The sequence below is a fragment of the Branchiostoma belcheri genome, unplaced genomic scaffold, assembly GCF_001625305.1.
Source record: "Branchiostoma belcheri isolate BF01 breed outbred unplaced genomic scaffold, Haploidv18h27 scaffold263, whole genome shotgun sequence".
Taxonomy (NCBI): Eukaryota; Metazoa; Chordata; class Leptocardii; order Amphioxiformes; family Branchiostomatidae; genus Branchiostoma; species Branchiostoma belcheri.
Window position 1 is genome coordinate 81,638 of NW_017803869.1, and position 17,292 is coordinate 98,929.

At 40.2% G+C, this 17,292-nt stretch overlaps 1 pseudogene; it reads left to right on the forward strand.

Moving 5' to 3' along the window:
• The first annotated feature begins 95 nt into the window (after nucleotides 1-95).
• LOC109472042 lies at nucleotides 96-17,186 on the forward strand (annotated as a pseudogene).
• The last annotated feature ends 106 nt before the right edge of the window (nucleotides 17,187-17,292 follow it).

The following is a 17,292-nucleotide window of genomic DNA, read 5'->3' on the forward strand; positions in this document are numbered from 1 at the left end:
GTAGTAGTGGCCTACAGATAGTAGCCGTACAGAGTCTTGCTACGGGAGAAGGTTACAGTATGGTAGGGAACCAGCAAAGGGTGTCTACTGAAGGGATGGCTGGTAGTGGCCAGCGGGACACGTCGCAGCAGAAGCAGCATCGCGCACCGGCTCACCCGCCCCGTCCTTCAAGAGCGAGGATGGAGTCGGTCCAGGGACCGTATCAACACCCCGTGAGCAGCAGCAGCCAGCAACCGTACTACCCTCCTCCTACTGCCCCTGCTGCATTCCAGAGCAACAACAGCGGCGTGCCTATCGTCAACCTGCAGACGTGGTCACAAGTGAGAACTGTGGAGTACTGGCAACAACATGCGACCGAAAGGAATCACCAGCCATCGACAGTACCAGGTTAGCTTACCTGTCCCATGCAACGTACACAGGACTGCGGACTAGTTGGAATCATTGAGCGACCGTTCTGTCTATGGACCTTTACATGTTACCACGTTATTATGCATGCACGCATGGATGCTCTGTATTGTCCATGTACCTTAAACGTTTTGAGTTGTTGTTTTGAGAGTTCTCAAGTTTATCATATGTTGCTGTAGATGTAGTCAAATGTTTACATATCAACTAACAACATAAGATTTATTTCCTTATACGAGTTCGCTTGTTCCAGGAGAGATCTGGGAAGGCTGGAAATGTTAAAAGTCAAAGTAAGGTCGGAAAGCAAAGTGCTCAAATTAGTTACTAGAAAAGACGGCCACGAAAGGTGAATTTCTATGTTATGTACAACTATTTTTGAAAACATCCTATGTAGTTTCTATACTACACTACACTAGTTTCTAGATAGACTACATTAACATTGATTTATATGTTCATTTGCCTTGTATTCCAAATATGAAATGGTCGGGCAAAAATCCCAGTTTAAGATGAATTCTATGCGCCATAATTATGTACAACTATTTGTTACAGTATGTTCCTATACATTCCTGTACATTCCTATACTGAAACTACATTTACTTTGATTTATATGTTCATTTGCCTTGTTTTCCAAGTATTAGACGGACGCGTTAAATGATGGATACAGGGTAAAAAATCTCATGAATTTCTATACGCCTGTGCACGTGCGCCACATTAAAGATAATCCTTGGCCCCCTGTACACGTCTTACAACATCGCCCTGTCCCAATTATGTTTGCCGTCCCTAGAGAAAAGAAGAGAAACCCTTAGCCTTAAGTTTGCAAAGTCCCTCCTTAACTCCCCTTCGTTCCGACATTGGTTACCCCCATCCCGCTCAGACATCCATGGCAGATGCCTGAAGGGAGCAAACCAACTCGACATCCCTTTGACGAAAACAAAGCGGTACAAAACGAGCCCAATCCCCTATTTCACTGACTTGTTAAATAAACAAGTAGACCTACGTTGAAATCTCCCAGTACCGGACCAATATTGTTTTTAATCACTTATATATCTAATTTATAACTGCGTACAGCTAGTATTTGTTTAAGTTGTTTGTACCTAGTTTGTCAATGTCCTTTGTTTGTTTAGCCCACCTTATTGTTTAATTGTTTTTAAACCTGTGTACGCAATTCAGCGGTTTAAACGCTGCCATGTACAAGGATTGTTGTCAATAAACTATTATTATTATTATTATTATACGTACAACTGTTTGTTACAGAAAGTATTTTCGAAAACCATACAGAAACTACATTGATTGATTGATTTATATGTTCATTTGCCTTGTATTCCAAAGATGAGATGTAGATTAGAAATTAGAAATTATTCTTAACGTTTGATGAACGGACGCGGAAACCTTCTCTCCGTGGCAAAAGTCCCTCGGCAGCAAATCGTCCCTCGCGGCGGCATATTACTCGCGTCGCTCACAAAAATAACGCCCACGCCCAACAAGACTGCGAAGGAGGCTAGCCTAAATCTGTCTCCGTTTCCGAAAGAGTCTGTCGAGAATTCTACACCTTTCTCCCGCTGCTCTACAGGTAGACACTGCTACTACTAGGCAGTGTGTATTGGAGTACTAGTAACTTCATCAAGTGTACCTTTTAGAAATACACTTTCTATTATCATGTCCCTCCTCGACACCGAAGAAAGAAATAGCTAGATATGTAGTACCAAGGTACTGAAGAGCTGGCCTACTCTCTATTAAAGCAGAGGTTTGGGTTTTGCATGGAGGTAGAACCGCCATGGGTTTTGGGGGTATTTTTAGCGTGTTTTTAGGCTTTTTCTTATTGGGGTTTCTCTTTTGCACTGAATTTTTTCCCACCAAACCACAGTGCAAAAGAGAAACCCCGATAAAAAAAGCCTAAAAACACGCTAAAAATACCTCCCAAACCTCTGCTTGGAGAGTAGAGTTTGCCATGCATTGCTCACCCGCAAAGCATGACGGGAAATATTTTCGCCCCAGACTTGACTGCGAGCCTAGACTCGCTCCTAGAGCAAAACAACATGGTCTCTGCCAGGCTGCGGTAGCGCTAGCAGAGTGTGGGCCAGTTTGAAATCCTGTTGAAACCTCCGTGGATCTAATAAGCTGACACCAGGTTAGTGTGGACGTTCTTAACGGTGTGTATTTGTTTTGTTTGTAGGGGCTATAAAATTTTCATAAGTAAACGAAGCCTGGACCAAAACAACTCGTCACAGTGTAGCCGCGGCGACTGTTGCAGGGCTTCCCTTTCTTGCAGTCTTTTACATTAGCCCTAACAACATGTTTGTTCATTTGGCCCAAATTATGCACCGCTCCGCGACTGTTGTTAGGGCTAATATAAAAGACTGCAAGCAAGAGAAGCCCTGCAACAGTCGCCGCGGCTAGTTTCCCCCCAACACGATGTTCGTGGAGGGCTAATCAATCTCTCTTGAAATACACACCGGGAAACCTATGTGAGGCGGGCGGGACGGCACTCGGAGCTCTTTCCGCCACGACCACGATCAGACTCACTGGATACCAGGCTATGATGGACGCAGAAATATACTAAAAAAAAAAGAGGCATCAAAACATTTTACCCACATATCGAACGGGGAATTAACTCGGTAACGCCACATATGGTTAGCCTGGGTACCATCCTACTTGTATGCCGGGGCTCCCACAGTCGCCTCCCTAAGAAGTACTTTCTTAGGTGTATGTTCTATGCATGCATGCTGCATGATAGACTTGTGATCCTAAGAGTACAGGAAAAAGCAGGACTAACTTCAACCACCGGTACTTTTACCTTTTGAATGATCCCTGATATTCTATAGATGTGTATAGTGCCAATGTTTTAAATCACAATTTCATGACAATTACACATTTTGTGGTAGATTTGAAAAGGCTCATAGTAGCCTCAAAAGTTTGGCAATATTTTACTGTAATTGTCATCCTAAGAGTACAGACAGAAAAAAAGCAGGACTGACTTCAACTACCAGTACTTTTTTGGTTGGGAGGTCTGTGACACACTAGATGTGTGCAGTGTCTTTTATTAATCACAATTCCATGTTAATTTCACACATTCTGCAATGATTTTGAAAAAAACTCACAGCAACTTCACAAGTTCTGGCAATATATTATAGGGTTTGAGTGTTGCTCACGTGTGGGTGAGTTATGGTGGCTTTTAACTCTGCCAGAAGCAGTTCAGATGTGTGTGTCTGTGTGATGTACGGTGCTGGGATGTGGAGGCTTTGGGGAGGAAGCTTTTTCACTGGCTCAGTTGCACATAGAGGCATGAATCTTACTTGCATAGCAGTCAGTATAGCTCTGCTATCTGGTCCAGGTAATTAGTATGATGGAAATCTGGCTTTGCACAACTTCTGCTCTTAAAGTTAGATGGACGTTAAGCCTTTGCACCAGCTCTGTTGTGCATAAAGACTTTCATCTTGCTCAGAATGCATTCAGTCTAAGTCTGTCATCTCACATGGTCTAGGTAATTAGTACAGAGAAATCTGGCTTTGAAGTACTTCTATAGTGAAGGTTATACATAGACAGAAAGCCTTGCACCAGTCCATTGCCACATGAAGACATGAATCTTGCTTTGAGTACATTGAGTATATCTCTGTTATCTGGTCTAGGTAATTAGTGCAAGGGGAGTCTGTCTTTGAAGTGAAGGTTAGATGGACAGAATGATATAGAGGGCAGAAAGTGCTAGTGTTATCTGTAAAGTGTAAAGCTTAAAGATTTGGAAGTTTAATGTGGCATATAGAAAGCCTTTGCAATGGATCAGTGGCACATGAAGGCATGGATCTTGCTCAGAGTACAGTCAGTGAAACTCTGCTATCATGTCCAGGTAATAAATACAGGGGAAAGTGTGAAGCTGGAAGATTTAGAACTTCAATTTGCCACATAGAAAGCCTTTGCAATGGATCAGTGGCACATGAAGACATGGATCTTACTTTGAAAGTAGTCAGTGAAACTATCTGGTCCAGGATAATTAGTACAGGGGACTAGCTTTCAAAACGATATAGAGAGCAGAAAGTCTGTGTGAAGTATATGAAGCTTGAAGATTTGGAAGTTCAATTTGGCATAAAGAAAGCCTCAACACCAGATCAGTGGCACATAAAGACATGAATCTTGCTTGGAGAGCAATAAGTGTAAGGCTGCTATCTGGTACAAGGTAATTAGTGCAAGGGGAGTCTAGCTTTGAAGTGAAGGTTAGATGGACAGAATGATATAGAGGGCAGAAGGTGCTAGTGTTATCTGCAAAGTGGGAAGCTGAAAGATTTGAGATTTTTGGTACAGATTTTTGCCTTTGCACTGGATCAGTATTAGCACATGGAGACTTGCATCTTACTTGGGCTGGAATCATTTGAAGCTCTGCTGCTATCTGGTTCAGGTTAATTAGTGTGAGGGCAGGCTTTCTGACACTCTTGCAGTAAAGTTACTGTAGGTGAGATGGGCAGAATGATATCACCACACGGCATATTGCTTTCATCAGGAGAGCGTAGTTTGAAGATCAGGACAAGATTTGAATGTTATACTTAGTCTACAGTGTCAAGGGTGCAAAGCAAAGCTTTCTGCCTCATCTACTGTAAAAAGGAGCAGTTCATATGCACACAGAATGGTGTTGATGCCAGGCATAATGCATGCTTTCATCTGCGTAATGTGCGTAGGTTGAAGATTTCAGCAGGTTTGAATGTGCGATGTGTTTAGGTCTTCTGGTGTAAAGTACAGTTTGATCCATGCATGTCACGCTTGAAGTACCACCTGCATGTGCAGGGTACTTGATTTTTTTTAGATATCTAATTTCTGTAGGCTTTTTTTTTACATATCTAATTTCTGTAGGCTTTTTCTATAGGCAAATAACTCATAACATCTGTGCATAAAATGATGTTAGGTGCTATATAGTGGTTGCTCTCCGTAGTGCTGAAATGCACTCCAAGACTGCATATTTACAATGTCAAATATACTCGTAAGAAAATTCAAACTCTACTACTGGATCAGTTAACGGATTTATTTCCGGACGTTTCGAGTGACATCCATCACTCTTCTTCAGGAAGGGGGGGCTGCGCATAGAACTCTCAAGCACATGGGATCCCGCCCTGTCACAGCCCAAGGGACAGTAACATTTCCTATGGTAATTTCTTACCATAGGAACCTTCCTTACATGACAAAGACTCTTACGGTTGTTGAACAGGTTTTTCTAGTTCTAATTCCTGTACATTGAGTGAACCGTTCTTTTACATGATAAAGCTTCTCACGGACCTTGTTGTTTAACCGGTTTTTCTAGTTACTTGTATATAAGAGTGAATCGGTTCTCTGTTCATTTGTGACGCTGAAGAAGAGTGATGGATGTCACTCGAAACGTCCGGAAATAAATCCGTTAACTGATCCAGTAGTAGAGTTTGAATTTTCTTACGAGTATCGTTTACCTGGATGTCTAACCTTCATCAACGTAATGTCAAATATAGCTCAAAGCTTGTAGTTTATTTCTATTGACCGTTGAGTACAGACTTTGAGTACTCTGAGGCATATTTCACGTCAGGTTGAGGCAGTAAACACATGAAATCAGGACATAAAATGATGTTAGCCATGGCAGCTGCTATACAGTGGTTGCTCTCCTTGGTGCTGAAATCCAGGTTTCCAGCTTCTGTGCTGTGATGTAGGCCTGGGGATGTCTGGATATAACGGGGCAATATACTAGTCTGCACTGGTGAATAGGAAATAGCTATGCTTTCTGGCCATAGGTTTACACTCCAAGAGAGCATATTCTCTACATTAAATATAGCTCAAGGATGGTACCATATTTCTACATTTGTATAGATTTTTGAGTACAGAAGTTGGGTATAACTTTTAGGCACTATACTTACAAAATCAGAGCATAAATGATGTTATTCATGGCAGCTGCTATACAGTGGTTGCTGTCCTTGGTGCTAAAATTCAGATTACCAACATCTGTGCTGTTCTGTAGGCCTGGGGATGTCTGGATATACCGGTCAATACACTGGTCTGTACTAACTTGCAAGAAATAGCTATACATGTACATCTTGGCTAGAGGTTTACATTCAAAAGAGAGTATATTTTCTACATCAAATAAAGCTCAAGGCTTGTACCTTTTTTCTATAGACTGTTATAATAATAATATTATTATAGAGAGCACTTCTGGCATATGTACGTGTGGCTAACACTGTGTGCTCCGCAGGTCAAATGTTTATATGTCTTTTGTTGTTGTTGAACCGTTTCTCTATGTGTTTACACACGGACCTAGATGGGGGCAGAGTGTTAGTTTAGCAGGATAGAAACAAGGTTACTCTGGGTACATAGAGACAGGAAAATTTGTGAAAGTGTTGATTTTGTGGCAAGGCTTCTGTCAAATTGTGAAATTGGATAATGATATACCAGATTGAAGTTGATTATTGTACTAACTTGCAGCATTTGCAGTGTATCATGCTTCAAGACTTAAATTTTATTACAATTTCATACAATGATAAATAAGTAATGCTTGAAACTGATACCAAAGTCATAATTAAGTCAAAACATTATATTGAAGATTGTTTATAATTAGTCATACTGATAAAGTACATGTATAAGTGACAGTCCTATAATTTAGTATACATTGATAAATACAATTAATGTATAAGGTCAGAAACATTAAGAGGCCTTCAAGCAAACCTCTTCCAAAAGCGTTCTTTTACGCTGTCTTTCTAGTACACTGTACAAGACAAAGTTTATTTTTGCCTCAATTATCAATAGCAATCTCAGAGATCCGAGTTACCATAGCAACTTCCGTTGAAATGATCCCAGCTGACTTACGAGAATCATGAATTTTTCATGACCGTGCATGTTGCGACAAAGGGTTAGTTCTGCAGTACTTTGTCAATGTAATGTCCTTCTTGCATCACTTGTTAGAAGGATGTCACAGACAACAAATTAAAATCTCAGATTACAAACAAAGTTTATATGTAACGTTATATGTACACAAGTGTTGAAATGGACTGATAGTTTCAACAAATTATTAATTCTATACAAGTGTTGTATACAGTGCCACCTCACACAAAGTAAGATACTATAATGTACAGGGCTCGAAATACTGGGCACACCCTAGTGTAGGTTACTGGTAAAATTGAGGCTGTGCAGGTATTTCTGATGTCTACCTGCATCTAACCTGCACCAGTCCATGTACTGGGGTTATGTATACATGTTGGTAGGTATATGTGGATTTTTGCTGCATTGAATGTTACCACCTATGAGGTTATGAAGTATGAAAGAAATACTAGTACATGTAATAGTTTTTTTAACAGTTTTCAGTATGATTCACACTTTAAATCTGAATGACACAGGTTGATTGCAATTTGCCTGGTGCAGGTAATTTTCAATATTACCTGTACTGGTGCACAGTGTTCTCTCACCAGGATTTTTTCACGCAGCAGGTATGCAGAAAAAGTATTTCGGGCCCTTGTGTCTGTTGTATCCCTCTGTCATACTTACTACATGTAGTGTGCACAAACTAACAGACAAATTTTTCCCATCTTCAGGAAAGTCCTGAAGGAGATCTCAGTGGGAGACCTGGCCCCTGATGAGACAGTCGGGGCCATGCATGAAGCCAAGCTCCTCTCCAAGCTGGACCATCCTGGCATCGTCAAGTTCCACGACAGCTTTCTGGAGAAGGAAAACTTCTGCATTGTCACAGAGTTCTGTGAGGTTAGAAGACAGCAGGTTTTTTTTAGCCAGCATCTGTCTTTTCATCATTTGAAAGGAATTTTGCTGCTTCTTTAGACAGGCAAAAATTTTGCACTATCCATCATCTTTGAAAGTTTGATGAACGAAAATAAAAAAATATGGCAAGATATTTCATTGAGCTAATTATAAGCTAAGCCTAGTAGCAAAATTTGTCCCACAAAATGCAGGAGATAGTGTTTCAGAAGGTCAAGATTTCAATTTCAAAATTTTCCAGTGAAGCATACATCCTTGGGCTACTAACCTAATCAACGCTGGCTAGTTTTAGTTCTGCACACAGTCACATACAAGCTTTTTTCTTTTACTTACTGTTGGTGTGGTTGCAGCAGCCTAATCTTTGTTGGTGCTTTATCCTAGGGAGGAGACTTGGACAACGTGTTCTCAGAGTACCGTAAGCAGAAGACGACCCCGGCACCTGAACAGGTGATGGAGTGGTTCATACAGCTGCTGCTGGCTGTACAACACATGCACCAGCGCAAGGTGCTGCACAGGGACCTCAAGGCAAGGTAGGGAACAAGAACACTTTCTACTGATTCTACATCAGCACCCATTTTTCATTTTAATTGTTGGAACTTTGGGGCATTAATTTTTAAACCAATCTATTAACCTTGATAGACAGAATTGACCAAAATCTTGGGTAAAAATATAAAAACATCCAAAGGACCACCAATAGCCACTCTCAACCCCATGATCTGCCTGTCAAAATGTTGGAAATTGTATTTTTAAAGGCTTGAAATTGAGCTGGCTAGAGCCCTGGATCAGGATCCTGTATCAATCTACAAGAAGCCTCAGTTTTCATCTGTGAAGCAACTTACTGTACTCCATTCCTGGGTTTAACTTTTAAGAATCTAGATATTGTAATATCAACCTAGTGACCAGGGCAGTAACTAAGTTATAATTGTTACTGTTAACGAATTATTTCAATCCGTACAGACATATCTTCATGAAGAACAATGTGTTAAAAGTGGGAGACTTTGGGATCTCTCGTATCCTGATGGGGACATCAGACATGGCCACCACCTTCACTGGTACTCCCTACTACATGAGCCCGGAGGTGCTGAAACACGAGGGGTACAACTCCAAATCTGACATCTAGTGAGATACAGACTTTTCTATGAGTTGTTTATACTTTTCTGTTGGTGCCAATACTGTACTGGTCCTGGTATGTACAACAATGTATGTGGAATGTGCTTAAGCACACCAGACATACCTTATCTCAGGATAGGTATCAAGGAACTGGCTTTTTGCATGCAAATCACTACCAATATTACTACCGGTAGTATGTTTATAAACGCCACCTAGCAGATTGGTAGCTAACTGCAGTATCTACTTGTCCTCCCAACACTATAGGTCTATAGGCTGTATCCTGTATGAAGCATGCATTTGAAGGCCAGAGTCTGATGGGAGTGATGTACAAGATTGTGGAGGGGAAGACACCATCGCTTCCAGACACTTATCCTAAGGAACTCAATGAAATACTAGCTAGGTAAGAACCAACTTTATCATTTTAGAACAATATACTGTATAAAGGTTTGGTTTTATTTTCACGTTAATTTTTCAGCTCAAAACAAGGGCAAAACAAACCACTTAGTAATACATGTTTTGAGAGCTTTACTTTTCCTGACTTACAATTTCTTGAAAAGGATGCTGGTACTTTTCTTTTTTGTTACCTTGATCCCAAATTTATATTGTAATTTTGCTAATCTGAATTACCATTCAAAAACTGCTCTACAGAAAAAAACAGATGTGATTCAAGCCCTCCATTAAATAGTTAAGGTGATGTTTTCTAGTGCTGAGTTGACGTGTATATTGTGTTCCTAGAATCCTGACTAAGGATCCCGCCAAACGCCCCTCTGCTGCTGACCTGCTGACTACACCTTACATTGCCAAGAAAATAGAGGTGATAAACATCTTCTGGCAGAGAAACATCTTCAGGCAAACCAGATACTTCATAGGGGGATTTGAAGCTGTGTTACTTCAGCAATTAAAACATTTTTGGCTGCATCTAAGAAAGGGTAGGTAGCTAGCAACTGCAATTAGAACCCAACTATGCTGTGTTTTAGGGAAATTGTTACAAAGGGGCCTTTTCTACACTGTTGGGTAATTGTATGGTATGAAATAGTATACATTTTTTTGCTTGAGTTTCTCATCTTAACATCTTATTTGTTTGTTTGTTACAGGTGCTGAAGATTAAAATGGCTGACATGAAGATCACTGTGTCTGTGAACAAAGTGGATGCCCAGGCTGAAGCACAGGATATCAAAAAGGCACTGTAAGTAACAGAACACACAGCAATGAAGTCGCACTGTAAAACATGTCAAAGACCGATGACATGTTCTTAGACTAGCTACACTGGCCAGCAAGAGATGAAGTCAGAAGTTTAGTTATAAAGTTTGAACTTATAGTTCCAACACAAACAAAGGAACTGAACATAATTTTTTTGTGTTGGAACTAAGCTCAAACTTTATAACTATGGTTTCTACCAACATAGATGAGCTTTCATTCAAATATAAGTCAGAAGTTTATATTTTCCCATACACGTGTAGTTGAAGCAGTAAAATATATAGAAAATAAGTTTGCAGTTACATGTTTATGTTCTGTTGTTCCTACACCTGCAGGTCAGAGAAACACAAGCTAGGTGACATGAGGAGAGAACAGGAGGCACACCTGACTCCACGGGAGAGGATGAGGATCAGGAAACAGCAGAAGGCAGAGGAGGAGGCCAGGAGACTCAAGTTAGTACAGGCACTGGGGAGGGGTGGGGTGGCACAGGGTGATTGGGATAGAGGAAAATAGGAAGAAAATTGACTGATGCTTTTAAACTTTCAGATGTGATAGTGAAAGGATAAAAGAAGAAAGGTAGAGGTCTCCTCTTTGACTAATGCATTTTTCTGTGAAACCCAGGGTGGCAGCCTTTGTGCAGTACAATGAAAACCAGCGTCGACAGTCAGAGACCAGACATTCACACTTCCGCAGCAGTATAGATGTCACTAAGGTAATCCCCTGTCATTTGCTCTTCATTTCTAATTCATCGTTTAATGTAAAATAAAGTCAAAACATAAAACAAATGCAAACACTTTCAGTTCTTCTCAGTAATTAATGATTTTTGTTGTACATTTTGGTATTTAATAAAGGATATATTTTTAGCTTATTGAACTAGCAAATACCTTGACAGAACATCACTGTGTCTATTCCCACAGGCCGGTCCACCACCTCAGAGTCAGACAGCCTGGGGTTCAGTCCTACACCAACAGAACCTGTACAACATCCCCGACCTGGGCGTCCTCCACGAACACACCAGAGAACAGCCCCTACAGAACGAGTCCCTGTACCTCACCGCAGAGGAAACTCCCCCTGTCCGACCAATCACGTCGTTCGAACCTTCCTACAGAGACTTTGACGAGCAGCCCATTCCCACATTAGCTAAGAAAGGTGTGGAGGCCAAGCAGCCGTACCAAAGGTCGTATTCAGACGACGGACCGCGGTTGAGGTCCAGTTCAACAGGTCAGCTGGAGGAGAAATCTGCTGCAGGAAAAAATAAAAAGAGCAAGTTACGGTCACGTTCAGATTCAGGAGAAGACAAGCTGAGGTCAAGTTCAGATTCAGGTACAAGCTCCAGTGGTGCCACAGACAGTCCAAGGAGGGATATGTTAGAGATTGCAGATGATGGTGAGTTAGAATTAGTATATAATTGTTATAACTTGTTAACTTGGTACTGTAATTCATTTTTACTATTGCAAGAGTTGCTTGTGACAATATGCTACTTCAGGTCTTACATAAATCAGGGGAATAACTTTTATATGCAAGTTTTGGCAGCAGTCATCTTGTTTGGTAGCTGCAGTTTGTAAATGGATCTCTAGGGGGCACTTTTGTACTGTATGTACTCAGTGACCCTTTTATACCACTTATCTTCAGATATCCCAGAGGATCCACAGATGGCAGAGACCTTCTACACTCTGCATGAGTACTTTGAGTCTTCAGGAAGTTCTGTGGAGGAGGACCTGTCTTATGGGAGTGATGGGGAGTTAGGGGGAGAGGTAAGGACGAGGGGAGAAGTGTGGTTGTGGGGCCACCTGTACCATGTTAACTAATAAGGGTTAAATCAAGCATTGTAGGCCTGTCCCCTGTCCTTTAATTCTCAATTCAGATCATTATTTTCCTGAAGAAGGATTCCTACTCCTAAGTTGCTTTTCCATTGCAGTCTTTGCAGGTTGTCCTAATTTTACTACATTTTTATAATAATCATTGTGTTGTTTCTTTAACAGGATGACTTTGGTGCTTTGGCCAATTATATGCAGAGTGCCTTGGATGGACCTGACTGCTGCATGTAAGTAACTTCTGTCTTCCCATGTGCATACTGACAAACAGTGCACTATGAGAACATGTATATTGTAAAAACATAGTTTGAGTTTGAGTTTATTTAGATCCACAATTAGCTTAACAATTCATATTGCAGCTATTCTTCCTGTGGTCAATTAACATATACACCTGACACACATAAAATAACTTATACAGACATTAACATGTACAGAAACTCCACAAAAACACCAAGTGACAGAAACAAAGCTAGCTTACATGACCGCCATATATCTAAAATACCTATTTTACATTTCTCCAAAAGTTATTGCACATTGTTCCATGCCTCTACAATTTCATAGTGTTCCAGGTGTGTGACATCCGATACAAAAAGCGTTTTCTCTGAGCATTTGTTCTAGGTTTGGGGAGACGGATAGTTTGTGACTTTGTTGATCTGGCTTGGTATCCATGTGACTGAAACGTGATCTGTTTATACAGGGAAACAGGCTGTCTGTTCTCCATCATTTTGCGAAAAGTCAAAAGGTCTTTCTGTTGAATCCTCTCTTTCACGGGCAACCACCCCAACATCTGCAGCAAAGCGTCCTTGCTTGTGGATCTGTTGCATCCGAGGGCAAGCCTCGCAGCTCTGTTTTGTATCACTTGCAGCCGCTTTATGTTCTTCTCTGACGTACTTGCCCACACTGAACTACAGTAGTCTAGGTGGGAAAGTACCAGGGCTTGCATCAGTGCTGCCCTCTGTTTTGCGCGGAAGTGATTTTCTCACCCTACCCACTTGGGCCATGCACCTGTTGCATTTCTTTACTACGTGGTCTATGTGATCGTCGAATGTGAGGCTTTGGTCCACATGAACTCCCAGAAGTTTGACGGTAGGCACTTGCTCCAAACTCTGCCCCCTGAGTTCCAGCTGTAGAGCAGGGGCAAGCCTTGTCTTCCTAGAAGTTCCCACTAGCATGGTCTTTGTTTTGCCATTGTTAAGTTTGAGCCTGTTGTAGTCCGACCATTTAGCCACACATTCTAAATCCACAAGAGCCTTGGCTTTTATGTCCTGTACGGTATGCCCTGCTGTATGTACTGTACTGTCGTCTGCATACTGATCCAGTTCCCCATAGTATTCACATTGGTAACATGTATAGTTTTTAAGAGTTGAGAGTGTTTTTTGAAGCAGGAACTACAAATGTAGTGTATTTTAGTTGAAAGGTTTCCAAACATAAGGTTCCAAATATTGTTGTGATGAAGTGATGTAGTGTTAATGTTTCCCTGTTTTCCAGACAACACCACAGTGTCTGATGACACAGTATCAGATGCCTTTGGACCAGCTGTCCGGGACACTAAGATCAGGAACATGAGAACGTATCCTCTTTGTACTGTTGTAAATATCATAGTCATTTGGTTGCCTTTTAAGAATGTGCTGTGTCCATGCTTTATAAGAAACTATGAAAGGATGACTAGAAAATTTGGCACAAGCTCTAAACATTTGTCATATCATTCAAGCGCATTCCAACTCACAGCAGGTAACGCTACATATTTTGTGCAGGGTAGTTTTTGTTACATGTGAAAGTCATTGATGACAGGAATATACTGGTACATCCAGCTGTTTAGGGAATTTTTGGTGAAAAAAGACTCATAGTTTGAGTAGGCCCATACAATAGCAAACAAGGATTTTCTTTACCTTTTCATCAGCTTGACAGTTTTTGTGTTAAGTATAGATGAATGTATAACTTTTCAAAATTGAGGATCCTTAACAGTTCCTTCAGGCAATGTGAGAAAGCTCTAGGAAAAGACACATTCAAAAAGGTGTACAGGTAAGATCACCATTTCTTTGTCATCACAGAAAAGCACAGACATACGATTTTCATTTAGCAGTCCTAATACATGTACAAGGTAGATTGATACATTTTGTACCATAACAAATTTGTGCACATTTAATGGCATAGATCTTTAGATAAAGAAACTCTCAAAGGCTGTAGAATTTTCTGCTGCACTGTTATCTATTGTGTAGTCTACATGCCTCCCTGTAACACTGTACTACCTACAGGTACCTGAAGGACACCCGCTTCGGTGGCAATAACGAGACAATAGACGAGGTGGACCTGATGAACGGACTGTGGAAGTTTGTGACCAATCCCAGCGACTGTTTCATCGTGGACCAGCTCCTGTTCCTAGAAGAACAAGCCAAGATTGGCCAGGCATGACGGAGGAACTGCTGACTAGATCAGATGTAGATTCTCCTCTAGTATTGAGGTTGTTCAGTTTTGAGAGGACCATCATGTCGGCAGAACATATTGCACCTGCGCGATACCCGTAATGTATTGTGCATAGCACTTTGGCAGAACGTCTCATATATGGTTAAATTCATGTATATAAGGTTGACATCACGTCTGTAGTCTCCAAATGTTATGTCAGAAAAGATGTCTTCTATAATGGGCAAAATTCTGATGCAACGTTTACCAAATATCCGAGCTAATATCCAACAAAAACTGTGAAAAATTGGGATTTTGGGCAGGCCCACTATGTTCTACCAACATGCTGAGTGGACCAAGTCATTGAATGTACATAATTGCCATATTTGGGCAGATGGTTGAAGCAGATTTCTGACAATTACTGGAATGAACCAGTATTTTTTAAATGTCAGAATGACAGGCAAAGTTTTAAAGATAATGGTAATACAAGTGATGTTCACTTTCCTTCTTGCCTCTACTAATAACTAACTACTGGTAACCCATTTGTAGATTCCCTTAATGTGTTACAAGAAGGATTATTAACAAAATAAGGGTTTTCTTGGATAATGTCATAGTTGATTTGACATTGGTCGGCAATTTCAGCATTACTGACCATGTAATTGTTTTTGCTTTCTATGTACATATTTGATGTACATAGAAGGACTAAAAAAACTTATACGGCCTGTATTCAAAATTATTATTTCCACTTGTTATTGTACACAAGAAATAGAAGGCCATCATGAACATGAGCATGAAGGCCATCATGCTTTTTATCTGTTTTTTTATTACATCGGTTTTGATAATCAGTAAAAATATGCATGTACAATGTATACCAGTATGACATTGAAATACTTTTTGCCATTGTTCCCATTCTCTTGTGAAAAGAATGTAAATTGTCATCATTGCTGTAACAAGAAACATTTTGCAAGAATTCTGGAAGAAGTGGAAAGCAGCAAAATGTCTTGGTCAAGAAATAGAAAAGTCATGTAATATGTATTTTAGAGGTGATTTGTCAGCCATTGAAGGTACAATGTATATGGGAACATGTTGTGAATTTTAAACTGTACAATATAATTATCTTCTCACCATCACTCCGTTCAACTAACAGTTCTCACTACCAAACTACTGAACATAAAATAGATAAAAACCGGAAATTGTTGATAGGTACCTTGTAAGATGCATAACATACAAAAATTGTCATGAGGAAATTATGTGTATGCAGATTTTATTATGGTTCTCAGATAAACTGTGTAATTGTCAGGATGCACAAGGCTTGCTAATGTCATTGTAGAGACAGTTGTATAGTGGGACCACAGAGACTCTGAGTGCTGCTTGACACCTTGTGCCTTATGTTCTAACACAATGTGCCTCATTCTGTTCAAATAATATATTGAATCTCAACATAAGTGCTTTAATGTTATCATCTGCAGTGGCTGATTGTAGTTGTTGAGAGTACCTGCCAAACTGGACATCAGTTCTCAGATAAGTTGTATGAATTTAGCAAGGTGACATTGATTTAATAGGATTGCAGGACTGAAATTGTGACAATTTTTGTACCTTGCAGTTGGTTAGCATAACCATGATCCTATAACAGGAAACTTGTAGTTAATACCAGATAAGAGATGCACAGAGATGTTGAACACATTTTTGTCATGCAGAAGACAGTACAATACCAAGATGTGCCTGACATCACTAAGAATTCTGTTTCTATTATTATTAAGTCAGATTCATAGCACAGTATGAATTTCTCTTGATGTTATACCAATGATTTCAATGACAAGCAGGTTTTTATAAATGCAACTGAAATTTCATTGTTCCAGTGCACTCTGTTACGGTCATATCCAGAGCATTTTTCTTGTGTGTTAATTGTGATTACCATCTGGTACTGTAGGTAGTTGGAGGAAAAAATGAACTGCAAACCAGTTAATTTGCTAAAATTTGATTCAAAATGATGTAGTTTGTCTTAAACTTTATTGCACTCCATTTTGGATCTATATTGTTGGCATTAATTTTTGCTTTGACTGGAATGCAGCCATAGTATTCTGTCAATGTCCCTGTCTGCAAACATTGCAGTTACCGTAATATTCATGCAGATGTTGAGAAGAAACTTCAAAGTTTGTGATTTTCCTTCAGCTGGCCATGGCTATTCTTTTACAAATGTGTGCATGAACAAAGATGTTGATCAAAATATGTCAGGCAACAAAAAAGTTTCATATGTATGATTACTTTCCACTTTCCAACCAAGTCATGTCTTCGATATCAAAGGATCAAATGAGCATGCATAGCAAAATACTGTAAATGTAACCAATGACTCTGCAATCATCATTAATTGCTGTGCTTGTTGCATTACATTCCATATCCCATACCTGACATGTTAACCAGGATGGGACATAACAGTTATCCCAGATTTATTTTGATATGTTCTGCCGCCATAGAATATTAGTCAACATTCAATTGGACACATCATTCAGTATTGTTTAATACACATTGTTTAACAATACATTGTACTATTAAAGACAAGGCAACGTGTACTTCAAGTTCAACATGACATTGTCTCTTTTTTTAATCTGAAATGTTTAGCTTGGTCACTTATGGGGGCCCGGGGGCGCTAACTACCCTGGCCGAC